Source organism: Protopterus annectens, chromosome 7.part0, assembly GCF_019279795.1.
Source record: "Protopterus annectens isolate FY-2018-M chromosome 7.part0, PAN1.0, whole genome shotgun sequence".
NCBI classification, from domain to species: Eukaryota; Metazoa; Chordata; order Ceratodontiformes; family Protopteridae; genus Protopterus; species Protopterus annectens.
The window spans coordinates 1,151,740,655-1,151,760,683 of NC_056739.1; the positions used below are offsets into that span (position 1 = coordinate 1,151,740,655).

Here is a 20,029-nt window from a genome sequence, read left to right on the forward strand (position 1 = left end):
AGCATCTGTATTCAGCTCCTGAGTGGGGGAAAGAGCCAGAAAATACAGGCCTGGATTTAGAGAAATCTGAGGAATCCACTACAGAAATTCCTGTTTGAGACAAGGCAAAACAGGAATGGAAAATTCCACAGGATGAGTATGTTGAAGCCAGATTGTCTTGAAATTCCACTTAAACTTCCTCAATTGGAGTCTGGTGAGAGGAACAATAGGTATGGTGGATGCCATGTACCCCAGAGCCCACAGAAACTCTCTTGCAGACACCACTGGACTTGGTAGAAAGCTGTCAAGAAGGTGACCTTGAGCTGTGGAAGAAAAGCCATCGTAGGCAAAGTTTGAATCCTGACTTCCAAGAAAACACTATCCTGTGAAGAAGTCAGAACAGACTTTTTGAGAATTAGGGTGAACTCCATACTTTGCAACAGAAGCATGGTAAGGTCAAAATTCTGCAGAAGAAGCTGCTGGGAAGGAGTTTGAATGAGAAGGTCATCCAAACAGAGAAACATCTGGATACCATGGAGTCTGCAGTAAGCTATGACCAGGGCCAGACAATAAGTAAACACTCTAGAAACTGTAGGAAGATCAAAAGTCAAAGCAGAGAACTGATAATGTGAAGAAGAAACACAGAACTGTAAACATTTCCTGAAGAGAGGGTGAACAGGAAAATGAAGATAGGCAATGTTCAGGTCCAGTAAACCAGATAGTCCTGAGGAAGTAGCAAGGGGAACAGGGATTAGAAAAAGAATATTTTGAAAGAGGGGACCCTCAGAAAAGTGTTGAGAAAGGAGCAATCCACAAAGAGGGGACCCTCAGAAAAGTGTTGAGAAAGGAGCGATCCACAATAGGCCTTCCAAGAGCCCTCCTTCCTGGGAACTAGAAACATCCTGGAATAAAACTCTGTACCTTGCTAGGAAGGCTGAACAGGCTGAAGAGGTCACTGAGCCAAATGGTCTGGAAAAAGTGGAGGAAAATGAGAAAGTTGGCAAAGCAGATACTGAGAAATCCCTGAAAATGGTGGAAGGGATTTCAAAACTGTGAAGTGACATTTTTGTATTATGAAAATAAACCATGAATATAGGCTGATCTGCTCGCAGATTAGGTAGGACACAGTTAACTAGAGGGAAACAGGAATCTAGCTAAGGGGTAGGGAAGGATAAACATAACATAGAAGCAGATTTGTCAGGAAAATAATTTTTTGATGCTTAGAACCCTATATGGAGTTGTCTGAAAACATCCTTTGGGAAAATGTCTTACCTCTTAAAGGAGGCTTCCGCTGTCAACACACAAAGGAAGACTTAGTCAGACAATCATTTGAAAGTTAGGAATAGGGGAAAATGTGTTTGAAGTCCTGAGTAACCTTTCCTTTATCATGCAAGGTTTTAAAAAAGCTATGCAGGTGCAGGACAAAACAGATTCTAGGGATCCAAGAGAGAATCCAACAACTTGGCTTTTATATCATCAGAAAAAGATTATAACCTAAGCCAGGACAACCTGCTTAAAACAGAACCTGGTGAAGAAGCCATAGAAAACATATCAGTAACTTCATAGCTGAATTTGATAGAATGGTGTGCCACTTGGGAAGCAGAACTCAATAAAGAAGTAGCAGAGGTCTTAGCTTCAAAATCAAGTTTGTCAATCCAAACATTTCCATGTTTAGACAGAAGAGCCAGCACATAGCTGGTCACATGGGTCTGGTAGTTTATGGCTCTGAAAGCCAAAGTGGCAGAGGTATAAACTTTTTCCACAACTTATTCATAGCACTACTGCTGTTGTCAGAGGGAAGAAGTTTAGAAGAAGACAGTCATTTGGAATGTTTATCAGCAGAAAGAGAAATGACAGCAGAGTCAAGGGAGGGATGCTAATATTACAACTTTTGAGTCTCAGGCACCTTTCTTTGGTGCAGGAGGTTGTGAATCGTGAGCCTAGGAAGCAGCAGTAAATGTGCTCAAAAGGAAATCTAACACAGCAGAGACTTAGAAATTTGGGAAATCTCACTGAATGTGTTCCATTATTTTTAAAATGGTGTCCCCAAAAGAAAGCTCCTCAAAAGCGGAGTCCAGAGAAAAAATATCCTCATCCTCTCACCCTAGAGTAAGATGACAATGGATCTGAGAATAACATTCTGGAATCCAATTTCACATCATCAGAAGAGTCAGATTCCCTAATTCTTTCAAAGGGAGTGAAAGATAAAAGGACATCAGAAGGCACAGATAACCTGGGGGGGGGGGCTTCAAGGCCACAAGGGCCTTAAAAAGACCCTGAGTGAAATCCTGCCACTCTTTATAATGATTCTTGGTCATAGGAGTTACATGCTTGGACTAGCACTTTCTCAGAGAAACCTCATCCCTAACAAACTTAGGTGGTTCAAAGCCCTGCCTGACTTCATTGTGGGAACCATTTCCCCTACCAAGTACCTGGGGAATCCCCCTAGGCCCTTTAGGCCCTTCTCAAATAATCATTTGTAGCTCCCCTTCTCATTTGTAGCAGATGCATGCTCAGTCTCAACAGGTATGTGAGAAACCAAACCCAAGTTGGCCTCCAACTTGGTCACAACAGATGGAGCTGGCATTGGAATTGGATGGTCTGTGGGTTCTTTATCCAACCTGACAGAGATGTCCAGAAGTCTCTAAATATATTTTTTTGTCTTCTTCTTAAGAGGCAGCTGAAGATTTGGGCAGGGAGATTAAGAAGCCATGGCTCAATCAGCAAATAACTTCAGACCCTGGTTCTCATGATAAACAGAAAGGGAGGACACATGGCTACACATTGTCTTGGGTACAAAAGCCTGACAGATAGCACACTGAGTATGATCATGGTCTGCACCTAAGCAGGAAAGGTTCTTGTCATTTCTATCTTTATAGGGAAGCTGCCTCCCACACTCACATTTCCCTTTTCTGGATAACATGTAAAATGGTAACCCAAAAAAAAAGAAAGAAGGAAAAGTCCACATTGGGGTACTTACCTGCTGGAGGCCTGGTAGCTGGAACAACATGGGAAACTACTTGACAGACCAAATCAAAAAGTAGAGTTCAGACTGGCAGCAAAGAAGATTTTTAAATGCGTCTCAGACTTTACAGTTTTAACTTAAACAAATGCTTATAGAGTTGGAAATTATCAATGCCGATGTTGAGAGAAAATGGATTGTTTCTGCTCTGTGTTTGAGTAACACTTGGGAACTTGAAATTAGGCTGATACAAATGTTTCCAAGAACAATAAAAAGTTGCATTTTTAGAATGATTAGAAAAAATGTTGCATTTTCTTATTCCAAACATTGTCATGGTCAGCATTATTCTGTAAGCTCGAGTCTCTGTAGGCAAGAAGTGGTAGTATTAAAATAGTTTAATTTTACAGCAGTAAAACAATGATTTCAGAGGAAGTACCATCCAGCATGTTAAAAAGTTACCACTGTTGCTTAGGAACCATTAGTAAAACTACATGGTGTATTACCAACAAATGGAGTGGCAACATAAAATTAAAGGTTAGCAAAGGTAGCAACCAGAAACAGGTGACTAGTGTCCACAAAGTGTCTCCTCTTCTGAGAAAATTTAGAGAAACCGAATCTGAACTAGGCAAGTTGGTGGGATTCTTAGAAGGATAACTGTTAGAAAAATATGTATTTATAATATGTATGCTTAGTGCATTTGAGGTTTAAAAGGGTTAATACATTTATTCTGTTTACACTGCATGAATCTGCACAGCTACTAGAGACATTTCAGTCCTGCTTATGTCATGAAAATATGCGCAGCTATGATCTGATTATGCCATGGAAATTAACAAGAAGCATTTGATTTCTGCTAATGTCAAGAAAATAATAAGAAGTGTTTCTATAGTGTCATGAGACTTAACAAAGATTTATTGATTTTCTGCTTATGCCATGAGAAAGTACACAGCTGTTGAAGCTATTGATAATGAAAACAAAGGTTGCTTGAATGTATAAACCGTAGTCAGCATTACTTGTATCTAAGCTAGAAATGTACCTTGAATCTAGGCAAAATGTAACACATATATATTAGAACTGCACAACTGAAGAATGGAAAGATTGTAGTGGGCTAAAAATAAGCCCCAAGGCCAGGTTGTTTTTCTCAAATGTTTTTGTAAATCAACAATAATCCAGTCATGTCAGCAGGAAATCTAAGTAACATTTTCTATGTAACACATGGTGAGTTTTAAATATGAACATGTCAGCAGGAAATCTAAGTAACATTTTCTGTAAAGTAATACAGAAAACTGTGTCTAACTACGTCAACAATAGAATAGTAGTATTTCATAGAATTGTATAAAAACAGCATACTGCTCACTAGTAATTCAGACAAATCCTGTATTTGCATGCTTTGTCTCCTTGCTGCAAGTAATAAAGGGTGCCATACTTGAACCTTACGTGAATTGGTCTTTGAAGTTTTTTCCTTTGACAGATTGGTCCTTCGGACCAGAACCCTCTCTTCACCTTGGATCAGACGGGCCAGGTGGTTAAAACCGTACGGGGAAGAAACCAAATCAGTTCTTCTTATTTGAAAAGCCCTCCGTATGAATTGTCGTATAAAAGAGGCCAGACACTTTCTGATCTGCGACTGAAGGACGGGTCTCCGAATTGGTGATCAATCATGTGGGCTCAGGTAAGGTGAATCTACTTTTTTCTGCTTTCTGTTTTAGATCAGGGACTAGATTTGTATTGTTTTTGTCAGGACTGTATTTTACAAGTCAGGGACAGAAAAGATAACTGTCTTGTCATAGATCAGGAGAAACAGAATAAGTAGGCAGTCATTCTGAAGAGACTATAACAAAATCCGTGGTACCACGTTAAAAATAAGAGAAGTTACATAACAATCAAAAGGGTAGAACAAAATGGGTAATAATTGCACAAAAAGACCCCAAAATCCACCGTTGACAGAAGACGCAAAATACATGCAGTCGCAGCATGCCGACAATATTAAATATTATTCAAAATGGGTTAATAAATATGAATTTGACGAAAAATTAGAAAAATCCTCGCTTATCAAACTTGTCAAACAGCTCAAAACTGATTCCAAAGGTCGAGTAAAAAAGCAACGCAAATTATGAATCCCTCAGGCACACAGGTGGATTGAGGAAGTAAACCTTAGAGAACAAAAGAACAACAATTCAAAAACAATGTTTTTAGATAAGGAGGACAATAATTTAGTAATAGCATCGGCCCCTCCACCTCCCTTACCAGAATATGAAGCAAGTGAACAGGTTAGTCCACCCCCACAATATCCTGTTGTCACTGAAAATAGAGACATTGTGAAAATAAAACCGTATATTAGAGATCCCACTGGGACCAGGTCTCGAACAAGGGAAGGTAACTCAAATGAAGGCATTGAATTATATCAAATGGTTAAAAATTCACAATCTATGAGTGAAGAAGAAATATGCCCACTTATAGAAGTACCCAATTCTGAGGCAGGACAAGATAATCAGGACCCAACTATTTTAGTGTATAGACCCTGGACTCCGGAAAATATCTGGAAAGCCACTGAGAGAATTCCCCATCCAAAAGTTAATTTTAAAAAATTCTCAAAAGATTTACAAGGAATGAGACTGAGTTATAACTTGAATGCACAGGAGGTAAAAAAAGTAGTTAGACAAATTGTGGGGCCAAATTGGCACATGATTAGTGGCAACAGGAATCCCCGTGACGCTGCACAAAGACCCTTCCCACATAGCAGCGCAAAATTAGACACCAGAGTAAAAGGTCTTATAGACCGCATCTCTGAAAAATGGAAGCCTAGGGCAGACTGGACTTGCATTAATCAATGCATCCAACAAGAAGGTGAAACTATTGACCGGTATTATGCCAGACTATTAAAATGTTTTAATAACCACTGTGGAATGCAGGTTCCTGAAAATCAAACACAAGATTCCCCATATGAACAGCAGTTAAAGAATGCATTTTTGAAAGGCAGTATTGCACCCATAAGCAGTTTTATTACAAAACACATGGTAGACCATCATACAAGCAGGTTACAGTCATTACTTGAATATGCTAGGCATGCCAAAAGGCATTTTAATAGCAAAAAGAAAAAGAAAGCTCAAGTATTTTCTGTAGAAAATGAAGCAAAAGTTTATGTAGTACAGTCCGGGAAAAAGGGCAAAAAAAATGCACAGGGAAACAAACAATCTGATCAACGATCAGAGGACTTTGAAGGGCGAAAGAAAAGGGGTGAATGTTTCAAATGCGGTAAAAGGGAACACTTGGCGAAGGATTGCAGGAAAAATAAGAAGGCAACCACGGAAGAGAAGGAGGGTGAGGACTGACTATATGGTAGTCAGAAATCACTAGAAGGGGATAGCGAAGAATGGACAAATGAAAATGTGATAGAGGGAGTAGAGGATGCGACAGAAGAAATAGAGAAAGTGCAAGAAGTTAGTGACAGTGAAGAAAATGAAATATTAGGCCTAGCTTTATTGAACCTGGAGCTCTATTTAACAGACACGAAACCAGAAGTTACACTCTTGGAAGAAGGAAGGAAAGTCAAATTCTTGTGTGACTCAGGGGCATCACGAACCCTGATACATCCCTCCAAACTGCCAGAAAACACAGAGTCACCTAATTACATACTGGTAAAAGCAGCTAATGAACAACTGTATCGGAAGCCCCTCTCCTGTAATATTGCAATAACTGATCCGGTTTCAGGATTGACTCAGAAAAGCAAAATTGTTGTTTCTGCAAAATGCCCAGTAAACCTCTTGGGCAGAGACCTCATGCAGCTGTTTGGTATAGCAGTAGTCCCAACCATGCAGGGTATGAAAGCACAGCAACAAATTGATACCTTTGCAGTGCAATCGTAGGGTAAAATGTTTTATTGCTACAGCCAGGACTTGGTTACGACTGGTCCAGGGACTGTGACCAAAGAATTAATGAATGTAGCCATCAGCAAGTTCCCCTCCCTTGACATTGATATTGACATTGATAAGCAACACTTGTTGCACTGTACCCTGTATTACTGTAACACACCAGGACCTAATAAGGAATATGAGCAAGAATTGTTTAAAAATCATGCAAACAGATTAATATTACGTAACCTGTACTGGGACACAGAAGGGAACAGTGTAGCCAGCTGTTCATTGCCCCAGGAGTTCTTTACACTTTATAAATCTAATCGATTACCACATGTTAGCTTAACCAAGAACAAAAACATAGAATGGGCAGACCTAGGAGAAAAAGTCACGAGATGGGAGAAACAGACAGAATTAGAACTGTCAGGACAGAGAATACAAATACAGAAGTTAAATTGAATAACTCAGACCAACCCAGCTGTACACTTGCAGTCTAGCAAGGACAGCTAATTAGCACTCCTATTAAAGGAGAACAAAAATGACTTACAAAATATACCAGAGACTCTCTGGTCAACAGGAAAGTCAAATGTAGGACTTATTCGTACAGTGGGACCAGTAACTATCACGCCAAAGTCAGCATTCAAACCAAAGAAAAAACAGTATCCCTTAAGAAAAAATGCAAAGGCAGGAATAAAGCCTATTATAGCAGCCTTACTTGAAGGAGGGATACTAGTAGAATCTACTGATTCACCATGTAACACACCCTTATTTCCAGTTAAAAAAGCAAATAAAGAATAGCGTATGGTCCAAGATTTACAAGCTGTAAATAATGCAGTAATACCAAGGGCACCTACGGTGCCAGACCCACACACCCTGTTGAATGATTTAAAACCTCAACAGAAGTATTTTTCTGTGGTAGACATTAGCAATGTGTTTTTTTCAATACCGATACGCCCTGACAGCCAGTATTGGTTTGCATTCACATTTCAGGGGAAAAGGTATACATATACGCGACTACCACAGGAATATTGTGAAAGTCCAACAATATTCTCACAAGAAATAGCAAGCAACTTGGCGGGATTTACCCCACCAAGAGGCAGTCAAATTTTACTTTATGTTGATGACATCTTGCTGGCAGCCCCCACCCAGCAAGATTGTAAAGAAGATACCATAACGCTATTACGATTTTTAGCAGCTGAAGGACATAAGGTAAACTGCAGCTTTAGAAAAAACAAGTCAAATACCTAGGATGTATAATATCCAAAAAAGGTAGAACACTAGATGAGGACAAAAAAGTAGCAATTTTGCAAGCACCAAAACCCACTACCAAAAAGAAAATGATGTCCTTCCTGGGTACAACTAATTTTGCCGAAGCTGGATTCCAAACTATGCCTTGAAATCTGCACCTCTGACTGGCCTAATATATAAGAAGCCTATGGCAGCACAGGATTTGTTACAATGGACACCAGAGGCAGAATCTGCTTTCTGCAAACTGAAACAGTTAATAGCGTCCTCATTAGTTCTGGGATTACCAAACTACCATAAACGTTTTTTCCAAACTGTAGATTGTAAGCAAGGTTATATAACATCAGTGTTAACACAACAGCATGGGAACAAGCAACGCCCCATTGCTTACTATTCATCACAACTGGACCCAGTGGCGCGGTCCTTACCCCACTGTGTACAAGCAGTAGTTGCAGCTGCAATGGCAGTACAGGCTTCGGCCTCAGTAGTTTTATGAGGCACTTTGACAGTGCCTCATGCAGTCGCAATTATTTTACTGCAAGAAAAGGTAGCATATCTTTCCCCTGCTAGGCATCTTTCCTGTATGACCATATTGTTATGCCAACCTCACATGACAATTGAACAATGCACAACTTTGAACCCTTCTACCTTGCTCCCAACTCCTGCAAATGGCACACCACACCGCTGCCTGCAGGTAATTGAGCAAAAGACACTACCTAGAAAAAATCTCACGAATGTCCCCTTAAATAATGCCGAGGTGACATACTACGTGAATGGTTCGTGCAAAAGGGGTCCTGCGGGACAGAACCTAGTAGAATATGCAGTAGTTTCTGACACTAAGATTATAGAAGCAAAACCTTTACCACAAAACTTATCTGCACAGGCAGCAAAATTAATTGTCTTGACATGGGCATGTATCTTAGCAAAGGGTAAATGTGTAAACATTTTTACTGACAGCCAGTACGCTTTTTCTACTGTACATGTTTTTGTGCAACAGTGAAAAAAATGAGAAATGATAACATCTACTGGCAAACCTATCAATCATGCACAGTTTATTTTAGATCTTTTAGAATCTATTCAGTTACCTCAAAAAGTAGCTATTTGTAAATGCACAGCTCACACCAAGCAACAAGATAGGATTTCAAAAGGTAATGCAAAAGCTGATACAGCTGCAAAACAAACAGCTACAAAAGTATTTATTTTAAATGAGGAACTACAACCCTCTGAAATTTTAGACTTAGAAATGTTAAAAACAATGCAGACACTCACTACGCAAGCTGAAAAACAAAAATGGGTAAAACGAGAAGCAATTCTCGAAAAGGGGCTGTACATCTCTAAAAAAGGGTAACCGATACTACCATCTAATTTGTTTAGATATGCAGCTTTGTTGAGCCATGGGCAGTGCCATGTCTCAACAGGGGGGATGGTACAGCTGGTGAACCAGGTGCTCACAACGTACGGATTTACAAACTACTCTAAAAAATTTTGTTTGATGTGCCAAATTTGTAACAAACATCATGCACAAGGGGCGTTAAAGCCCAAGCAAGGGAGTTTCCCTACATCACCATATCTGTTTCACACTATCTGTATGGATTTCATAGAACTGAACAAATGTAAAAATAAGAAGTATTGTCTTGTCATTGTAAATATGTTTTCCAGATGGGTGGAAGCCTTTCCAACCAAAAATCCAAATGCAGCTACGGTGGCAAAAGTACTTGTCAAAAAAATCATCCTTAGATGCGGCATTCTGGAAAGAATCTACAGTGACAACGGTACACACTTTGTAAACCAAACCATACAGCAGTTAAGTAAGCATTTTGGTATTTCTTTAAAAAATCATTGTGCATACCATCCGCAATCTGCAGGGCTAGTTGAGATAATGGTATATTAAAGAATAAATTAAGAAAGTTAATTGCTGAGACAAGGAAGAACTGGATATATTGTTTGCCCCGGCACTATTGAGCATGAGAACTGTTCCAACTGCAAAAGGATTGACTCCTTTTGAAAAACTATTTAGAAGGGTTTATTATACACCCCAGTGGAAACTTCTCATGTCCTTAGACCAGGAGGCTAATCTTACACTAGCTGAATATATGAGAAATTTGTTGAATTCTAAACATCTGTTGCAGTCAAATTCTGTTTCAGATAAAAAACAAACCGAAACATCGGAAGTGGTAGTGATCCCAGGGGACTGGGTGTGGGTAAAGAATATAAAAAAGAAAAACTGGTCGTCACCAAGGTGGGAAGGTCCATACCAGGTGCTTTTTTCAAACACCCAATGCAGTCAAAATTGCAGAGCAAGCTTCGTGGATCCACCTGACGCACTGCAAACTAGTTAAAAACTTTGAACTGGACAAAAATCTTACCTCTCCATCGGGGCCCTCAGCACAAAGTCTGTCTACAAAGGGGGGTCAGAGCAATAGGACTAATCCATCTCAACCCCAGTGAAGAAACCATCGGTGCTGAAGGTCCTATTAGGGCAGAGAGTAAAATCACATGTCAAAAGCAAAAATAATAGAATCCAGAAAAATCCAAATAAAACCACTCGGAAGAGTCGGAGAAAACAGGAATGCAGAACAACCATTTCCTCAAAAGTATTGCATAATCATCCTGTTGACTGTACTAGTGACACTAATCTTTTTGTTGTGGCCATTCCTTTTCCCAGCCACACAAACTGAACTGAATAAACGTGGAAAGTTGCACGTAGAGTGGCACCCAAACTTCAACACTTACCAGGCAATCAGATATGTGTATGCTAAGACCTTCAATGTTTCAAATTGCTGGATTTGCGCAGCTTTGCCAACAGCATACGGGGGGTTATTGTTAACTTCAGTCCTCCTAGGAGCCAACAACACCTGGGAAAATTTAGTCTATGATACATCAGATGCTACATCACAAAATAAAGTAGCATTGAACTTGTCTGTTCGACAGAAGGGGACTGTGTGTTTTTACAAAAATAATACAGTTCAGGTGGGTTAGAACAATTGCAATGTGACTGTTCCCTATAGATGCTACAATAAAACTGATAACACAGGCTCCTATTGCAACACAAGCTATGATTCATTTTTTGAACTAATGCATAGGACAACTAATGAAGTAAGACATAATGCTGACCTCTATAAACAACTAATTATAGTTGACAAAAAAATGTTTCATCCAGAACCAGGACATAGTAAAGTTACTACCAAAGTAGAAGACTGTTATTTTGTATGTGGTAAAAAAGCATACAAGTGGTTACCTATGAATTGGTCCGGCAGTTGTTATTTGGGGTACCTGGTTCAGGCCATACGACACACAGCAGTTTTACCTCAGGGGAAAATTCGAAACGTTCGACGAAAACTCGAGAAGCCTGTCAATTCAGTGAGGCAAATCAATGTGGGCTGAAAAAACCATCATGCTGTGAGCCTAGTGAAAAATGGACTGTCGCATATGGACTTGGGTGATACCATCATCTCGTGGGCAGGTGTATTGCCAGCATATGGAGCAACAAAATCAATCTGGGAACTGAGAAAACTGTCTAAACTTCTCCAAATAATAAGCAATGCAACCTTTACCGCTCTAGAATTGGTGACTAATGAACTGACTGCCATGAAAACTGTAGTACTTCAAAACCGCATGGCTCTTGACTTCACCCTAGCGGCGAGAAGAGGTACTTGCGCTTTAATCCAAGAGGAGTGTTGTTCGTATATTCCTGACCACAAACACGAAATAGACAATCACCTTAAGGTAATTCAGCAAGTGTCGGCTATGACCAAGCCAGGACCAAATCCATTGACAGACTTTTTCCAAAGACTGTTTGGGGGATGGGGCAGTATCCTAATGAACATCCTGATTGCCATCTGTGTAGGAGTGATCCTACTGGTGGTATGTGTGTGCTGCTGCACCCCTGTATAAAAAAACTGATCAAAGACTTTATAGACATGTCAGTTTCAAAAACCTTATACCAAGGTGCTGAACTTAAAGAATTGTTGAAAAATTGAAAATGCTTTCATAAGTTTAAACTGAATGACTCTCTCAACTGCAAATCCTGAGTAGGAAGAGGTTAGGGAAAGAAAAAAAACTGTTTATGCTTATTTTAAAAGTAGAATAAAAGTATTAAAAGGGGGGAAATGTTAGAAAAATATGTATTAGTAATATGTATGCTTAGTGCATTCGAGGTTTAAAAGGGTTAATACATTTATTCTGTTCACACTATATGAATCTGCACAGCTACTAGAGACATTCCAATCCTGCTTATGTCATGAAAATATGCACAGCTATGATCTGCTTATGCCATGGAAATTAACAAGAAGCATTTGATTTCTGCTAATGTCATGAAAATAATAATAAGTGTTTCTACTAGTGTCACGAGACTTAAAGAGTTATTGATTTTCTGCTTATGCCATGAGAAAGTACACAGCTGCTGAAGCTACTGATAATGAAAACAAAGGCTGCTTGAAAGTATGAACCATAGTCAGCATTACTTGTACCTAAGCTAGAAATGTACCTTGAATCTAGGCAAAATGTAACACATATATATTAGAACTGTACAATTGAAGAACTGAAAGATTGTAGTGGGCTAAAAATAAGCCCCAAGGCCAGGTTGTTTTTCTCAAATGTTTTTGTAAATCAACAATAATCCAGTCATGTCAGCAGGAAATCTAAATAACATTTTCTATTTAACACATAGTGAGTTTTAAATCTGAACATGTCAGCAGGAAATCTAAGTAACATTTTCTGTAAAGTAATACAGAAAACTGTGTCTAACTACGTCAACAATAGAACAGTAACATTTCATAGAATTGTATAAAAACAGCATACTGCTCACTAGTAATTCAGACAAATCCTGTATTTGCATGCTTTGTCTCCTTGCTGCAAGTAATAAAGGGTGCCATACTTGAACCTTACGTGAATTGGTCTTTAAAGTTTTTTCCTTTGACAGTAACTAACAGCACAGTTGTGTAAGAACATGCCATAACTGTAGATGTCCTAATTTTCATTGTTGCAGTATTCCTTACTAAAGGGATTTCCTACTGAGGATAGCCACACATTCGGCCAGCATATGAAAGCCTTAAGGCCCTTCCATGGGCTTACATCAGACATATGTCCTGCATCTAGGACTTAAACTACATAAATGATGTATGGGTGCCTAATCCACTGAATTGTCCATGAGAATGAGAGCAACCCAGGAGGAACAAAACAAGTGGTATGTGCATCCAGAAAGGGGAGAAAGAAGATGTCTCAGCCATAGGATAAGAAAACAGAAACCAAGAAGGGGAATGAGGGAGGTACGTAATACTGCAACAGTGAAAAGTAGAACATTTACTGTAATGGTAAGTTCTTACGCAACTGCACTGTGTCCTTCTTTATCACTGTTACAGTATTCTGTACTAAAAGCATTAACTAGGATGAGAGGCGAAAGCAACTGAAGAAATTAAAAAAAAAAAATGAAAAATAGCCATGGCAAAAGCAGCTCTGGCCCTAAACACTTCATCCAACTGGTAGTGTTTAGTAAAAGCATACACAGAATACAAAGCATCACTTTTCAAAAGGGGATCAAACTTCCAGAAAACAAAAACACAAGAGTCTACTACCCTGATAGAAAGAGCATGAACATTAGAAAGATACCATGAAAAGAATAACAAAAAGAAATGGCCTTAGAAATCCAAGAGGAAATGGTTTGCTTAGAGACAGCCAAACCCAATTTCTTGGCATGAAAAACAAACAGCTGCGCAGATTTTCTAACATATTTAGTTTTATCCAGATAAAATCTGAGCTGTCTATGCAAAACTAAAGTATGTAGAATCCTCTCACCAGAATTCTGAGGTGAATAGAAAAAAGAAGAAAGGTGAACAGATTGATTGAAGGACATGTCATTGACCACTGTGGGCATAAAAGAAGGGTTGGTGCAAAGATATCCTTATGAAAAATCAAAAAATGGGAGAACTGCCATGACAGCTTGGAGTTCAGAGACCCTTTTGGCAGAAGTAAGAGCCACCAACAAAGCAGTCTACCATGTAAAGAACTGCATAGTAGAGGTAGCTGCAGGCTCAAAATGAGGCTGAGTCAATTCCACCAGAACAAAATTAAGATTCCAAGAAGGTGAAATGGGCTTTCTCAGTGGCCTAATGTGTAGGACGTCTTTTAGAAATAGTTTAATGTCAAACCTAGAGGAAAGTGGCAGATCCAAGGACAAACAAGCAGAAATGGCTGACAAATGAGCTTTACCAGATTAATATGCCAGGCCACAATCAAGCAACTCACACAAATAAGAAAGAACAAAATGAATACCCACTAAAAGAAGACCCTGTTCAAGCCTGTGGCACCAATGAGAAAATCTTTTCCATTTAGCAACACAGAATTTTCTAGTAGTGGGATTTCTGGCCTCCTGCAAAACCAAAAGCATGCCCTCAGAAAACTGGTGTATAAAAGGAATCAAAACTCTATCACATCCAGAGAGTCAAATGTTGGAGGAGCAGATGAGGGTGACTGAGATAGTGCCCTTGTCCTGTGTGAGAAGATCCATTATGATTGGGCCAAAAAGGAGTCACCAACAAGATTTTGGGTATGTCTCACATGAGCTAGTGCAAGATCTTGAGCAACAGAGGAAGAGGGGGATAAGGAACCACTTTGAAGAACAAGACATGCTGTTCACCTTCCAAACCACAGGATTCATCACCCTGCAACAGAATCTGTGAAGTTGCTTCTTCAGAGGGGAGGCAATTAGATCTGCTTGAGGGGTATCCCACTAACAGCATTCAGGAAGACCTCTCTGTAAAGTATCCACTTATGAGGATCTGCCCTGGACCTTCTCAGGTTGTCTGCCACAAAACTGTGCTCAGAGGAAATGTAAATCACCTGAACTATCAGATGATGGCATACAGCACATTCCCAAACAAGAAGAGCTATTCTGTAAAGAAGGCATGATTTTGTGCTCCCTTGTTTGTTTATGTACCACGGCAGTGGTGCTGTCTGTGTAATCCTAGAGAGGACTTGGAACTCAAATAGAATGTAAAGTTTGAAGAGTCAAAAGCACAGCCCTCATTCTTTTTATATTGATGCTAATGTGGCCTTCCAGTTTTTGGGCAGACCACATTCTCTGGGTCCTGATATTGCTGGAAAAAGCCCCCTACCCCCAGAGATGAAGCATCTGTATTCAGCTCCTGAGTGGGGGAAAGAGCCAGAAAAGACAGGCCTGGATTCAGAGAAATGTGAGGAATCCACTATAGAAATTTCTGAGACAAGGCGAAACAGGAATGGAAAATTCCACAGGATGAGTATGTTGAAGCTGGATTGTCTTGAAATTCCGCTTAAACTTCCTCAAATGGAGTCTGGTGAGAGGTGCAATAGGGATGGTGGATGCCTAGTACTCCAGAGCCCACAGAAACTCACTTTCAGACACCACTGGACTTGGCAGAAAGCTGTCAAGAAGGTGACTTTGAGCTGTGGAAGAAAAGCCATCGTAGGCAAAGTTTGAATCCTGACTTCTAAGAAAACTCTATCCCGTGATGAAGTCAGAACAGACTTTTTGAAAGTTAGGGTGAACTCCACACTTTGCAACAGAAGCACGGTAAGGTCAAAATTCTGCAGAAGAAGTTGCTGGGAAGGAGTTTGAATGAGGTCGGTCATCCAAATAGGGAAACATCTGGATACCATGGAGTCTGCAGTAAGCTATGACCAGGGCCAGACAATTGATAAACACTCTAGAAACTGTAGGAAGATCAAAAGGCAAAGCAGAGAACTGATAATGTATAGAAGAAACACAGAACTGTAAACATATCCGGAAGAGAGGGTGAACAGGAAAATGAAGATAGGCAATGCTGAGATCCAGTAAACCAGATAGTCCTGAAGAAGTAGCAAGGAGAACAGGGACTAAAGAAAGAATATTTTGAAAGGCGAGACCCTCAGAAAAGTGTTGAGAAAGGAGTGATCCACAATGGGCCTTCCAACAGCCCTCCTTCCTGGGAACTAGAAACATTCTGGAATAAAACTCTGTACCTTGCTAGGAAGGTGGAACAGGCTGAATAGTTCCCTGAGCCAAATGGTCTGGAAAAAGTGGAGAAAAATGAGGAAGTTGGTAATGCAGATGCTGAGAAATCCCTGAAAATGGTGGAAGGGATTTCCAAACTGTGAAGTGACATTTTTGTATTATGAAAATAAACCAGGAATATGAGCTGAACTGCTGGCAGATTAGGTAGGACACAGTTAACTAGAGGGAAACAGGAATCTAGCCAAGGGGTAGGGAAGGATAAACAGAATAGAAGCAGATTTGTCAGGAAAAGGGTTTTTGATGCTTAGAACCCTATATGGATTTGTCTGAAAACACCCTTTGAGAAAATTTCTTACCTCTTAAGGGAGGATTCCATTGTCAACACACAAAGGAAGACTTAGACAATTCCTTTGAAACTTAGGGATAGAGGAAAATCTGTTTTAAGTCCTGCGTAACCTTCCCTTTATCATGCAAGGTTTTAAAAAGCTATGCAGGTGCATGATCAAACAGATTCTGGTGATTCATGATAGATTCCAACAACTTGGCTTTTATATCATCAGAAAGAGATTATAACCTAAGCCAGGACTACCTGCTTAAAACAGAACCTGATTAAGAAGCCATAGAAAACATATCAGTAACATCATAACTGCATTTGATAGAATGGTGTGCCACTTGGGAAGCAGAACTCAATAAAGAAATAGCAGAGGTCTTAGCTTCAGAATCAGGTTTGTCAACCCAAAGATTTCCAAGTTTAGACAGAACAGCCAGCACATAGCTGGTCACATGGGTCTCGTAGTTTATGGCTCTGACAGCCAAAGTGACAGAGGTATAAACTTTTTCCCATACTTATTCGTAGCACTACTGTTGTTGTCAGAAGGGCGAAGTTTAGAAGAAGACAGTCATTTGGAATGTTTATCAGCAGAAAGAGAAATGACAGCAGAGTCAAATATATAACAACTTTTGAGTCTCAGGCACCTTTCTTTGGTGCAGGAGGTTGTGAATTGGGAGCCTAGGAAGCAGCAGTAAATGTGCTCAGAAGGAAATCTAACACAGCAGAGACTTCAGAAATTTGGGATATCTTGCTGAACATGTTCCATCATTTTTAGAATGGTGAAGCCAAAAGAAAGCTCCTCAAAAGCGGAGTCCAGAGAAAAAATATCCTCATCCTCTCACCCTAGAATAAGATGACAATGGATCTGAGAATAACATTCTAGAATCCAATTCACATAATCAGAAGAGTCAGATTCCCTAATTCTTTCAAAGGGAGTGAAAGATAAAAGAACATCAGAAGGCACTGATAACCTGGGAGGGGGGAGGCTTCAAGGCCACAAGGGCGTTAGAAAGACCCTGAGTGAAATCATGCCACTCTTTCTAATGATTCTTGGTCGTAGGAATTACATGCTTGGACTAGTGCTTTTTCAGAGAAACCTCATCCCTAGCAAGCTTAGGTGGTTCAAAGCCCTGCCTGACATCATTGTGGGAACTATTTCCCCTACCAAGTACCTGGGGAATCCCCCTAGGCCCTTTAGGCCCTTTTGAAATAATCATTTGCAGCTCCCCTTCTCATCTGTAGCAGATGCATGCTCAGATTCAGCAGGCATTTGAGAAACCAAACCCATGTCGGCCTCCAACTTGGTCAGAACAGAGGGAGTTGGCATTGGAATTGGATGGTCCTTGGGTTCTTCATCCAACCAGACAGAGATGTCCAGAAGTCTCTAAATATATATTTTTGTCTTCTTCTTAAGAGGCAGCTGAACATTTGGGCAGGGAGATTCAGAAGCCATGGCTCAATCAGCAAGCAACTTCAGACCCTGGTTCTCATGATAAACAGAAAGGGAGGACAAATGGCTACATAGTGTCTTGGGTACAAAAGCCTGACAGATAGCACACTGAGTATGATCATGGTCTGCACCTAAGCAGAAAAGGTACTTGTCATTTCTATCTTTATAGGGTAGCTGCCTCCCACACTCACATCTCCCTTTTCTGGATACCATGTAAAATGGTAACCCAACAAAAAGAAAGAATGAAAAGTCCACATTGGGGTACTTACCTGCTGGAGGCTTGGTAGCTGGAACAACATGGGAAACTATTTCACAGACCAAATCAAAAAGTAGAGTTCAGACTGGCAGCAAAGAAGTTCTGTGGATTAGTCACCCATAAGTTATTTATGAACCTTATATCCTGGACATAGGACATACATCTGATGTACAGCATCTGGAAAGCCTAAGGCTTTGGTATGCTGTCCAGATGTATGGCTATCCTCAGTAGGATATTCCCTAAGTAAAGAATAATGCAATAGTAATAAGAAAGCTCATATAATGTTCTCATGACACCAAGGACTTGTTAATCATATCTGATTCAGTTTTATATCTGGGTAACCTGTAAGAAGGCTAAAGGCAACACTGTAGAAGCGCTAAACCTGAATGTCCATTAAACCTCTAACGCTCTTTCAAAGAGAAGTGATAGGAAAGTGAAAATGACAGGGAAAAGGCCCAGAACAGTGATACTGATAGACAACTGGTTGGCTGAAAGTAAACATACAGTGGCTATTAAAAAGGAACTATTAAAGAAAGGAAAGCCTCAGGGATCATGTGGAAACTAATACTGTACAATACACGTGTGTCATATAAATACATACAAATATTTCAAGCACGGGCATTGATGCCCTTCTAGCTTGCCAATATACCAAAACACTTGTTCCCATAATAAGTATCCAAGCTGTTCTTAAAAATATCTAAACTAGTACTTGTTTTAATGTAATTTGGTAGTCTGTTCCATCCATCAGCTACTCTGTCAGAGTACCATATGGGTCACATGGGTGCAATACCACCATGTATAATGAATGACTGCTGCTATAGTCTCAGATAAAGGGTAGCACTTCATAGTGTTCCAAGAACATCTGCAGATTAGGCATATAGATGACAACTGGGAATCAATGTAGCCAAATTAGGTGATATGCACCACAAAACAGAAAATCCTCAGAAAATGTACTTCCTTGCTGGAGGGACCCTAAGCAGTCATAGGGAAGAAAATTATTTGGGAAAGGTAGTCAGCTTTAATTCTAATCACTCAGTTCAGTAAAAAAGACACTGGTGAAAGCCAGAAGACTGCAGAAGTGCAATAGAAAGGGAATCAGTTTGAGGAAAGCAGACACTATTGTTCTGTTGCGTAGATCTTCGATGAGACTAAAGCTGGAGCATGGCATCCAGTTCTGGAGGCAGTACAGAGAAAAGGTAATTAAATTAAATGACATTACTCAATCATAAACGGTACAAAAAGGCTAAGGTATAAGAACAGCTTTACAGACCCAGTTGTGTATTCTTTAAAAAAAATTAAGTGAGGAAGGCATACAACACAGACAATGCTGTATTATCTGTGGGAACAAGGAAGACGTATAAAGACCAGAAAGCATGAGACATGATATGAATGATAAAAGTAAGGGAAGCAGCTCTGTTAAAACTTGGGTTAATACACCATTACTGAGGCAAAGTAGCATACTTATGGCATACACTGATATTTTCATACGGATGTATAGAGAATGTGTTCACTGCATCTGACTTTAGTAAAAAATATACTTCTTAATTTTATTTTTTGAGATGGTCTATAGAGCTCAGTGCATGATACTATAATGCTCTTAAGTTCTCTGCATGTATTAACGTCTGTGATCTCCTATGTTATGCAGTGCTATCAAAGCTGCACCTACTCTGACACACTGTGCTTCTCCCAGCTGGTATGCATATATGAGTAATTGTTTCTATTTCAAACTTTAGCAAGTAAATACTTTTTCTTTCATTTCTTCAGATCTCTGTTGAGCTGATGGCATGATATTAAATGTGAAGCTCCTAGATTCATTGCTTATATTACCATCTATCATCCTCAAAGCTAGACATTACTTCCAGTGGTACATCTATATGGATACCTAATCCTCCTCTGCATCTGGTATTCAGTGTGCCAGGATCCCTTCTCAGCCTGTATCAATGCCACTATGACAACAAATTTACTAAGACTGTTCTTAGAAAAAAG

General features: G+C 39.8%; 1 protein-coding gene across 3 annotated transcripts in view; it reads right to left on the reverse strand.

Moving 5' to 3' along the window:
* BBS4 (Bardet-Biedl syndrome 4) overlaps positions 1–20,029 on the reverse strand; it is a 1,226,477-nt gene that overhangs the window by 316,102 nt on the left and 890,346 nt on the right. The gene's annotated exons all lie outside the window — the stretch shown is intronic.